The following is a 912-nucleotide window of genomic DNA, read 5'->3' as shown; positions in this document are numbered from 1 at the left end:
TCAGCCAGTTCTTTTTTTGTACAGTGACTATATATTCTTTTATTGTCTTTCGATGTTTCCTGGGTCATTCAATACTCTGTCCACAGCATCATTAAGTATTGCAACTCAAAGCCTGAATTTGTTCTCCAGTTCCTTCAGTGCTTAGACTGTCTCATAATAGTGTTTGATAATTGTTGAGTGGGGAGATGAGCGGAAGGTGAGGGGAGGAGGTGTTCTCAAGTGAAGGATCCACTTTGAGAATTTGCTTCCCATCATCCTCCTTGGCCTCCTCTGCTAGATTCAACTTTCTTGTAAGCATTTTGACTTTTGGCCCAGAAAAAACTTCCAAGCATTACCTCTGGGGTTCTCAATGAGCAGAAAGGATCTGTTTCATGGTCTCTGCTGGTATATATTACTATATACTAGATGGACTCTCGTGGTATTGTTTCTGTAGGTTAAAATGGATTAATACCTGCAGTTGTTTATGGTTCATCCTAATAGCTCACTATACCAACTACACTGACATTAACATTCCTGAAATTATTAAGACTGCCAATATTATTAAGACTGATGGATGTATTCTATCTTCATACCTTTTCAATCTATATGGAGAACAGATTGTCTGTGAGGTTGGGCTCTATGAGGAGAAATGTGGCATCAGGAATGGAGGAATACTCATCAGCAATCTACATTATGCAGATAACACAACCCTGCTTGCTGAAACTGAGGAGGACCTAAAGCGCTTGTTGCAGAAGATAAAGGACTACAGCCTTCAATAAGGATTGAAGCGCAACACCGAGAAAACAAAGATTCTCACTACTAGTCTGATTGACAGTATCATGGAGATGGTGAAGATATTGAGATTTTTAAAAAAATGAATTTCAATGAACATTTACAAAGATTTTGGATTTCCATTCATTCATTGTTTCACCT

This window comes from Elephantulus edwardii, unplaced genomic scaffold (assembly GCF_000299155.1).
Source record: "Elephantulus edwardii isolate Elephantulus edwardi_28Jun2011 unplaced genomic scaffold, EleEdw1.0 scaffold00086, whole genome shotgun sequence".
NCBI classification, from domain to species: Eukaryota; Metazoa; Chordata; class Mammalia; order Macroscelidea; family Macroscelididae; genus Elephantulus; species Elephantulus edwardii.
Note: the sequence above shows the minus strand (reverse complement) of the source record.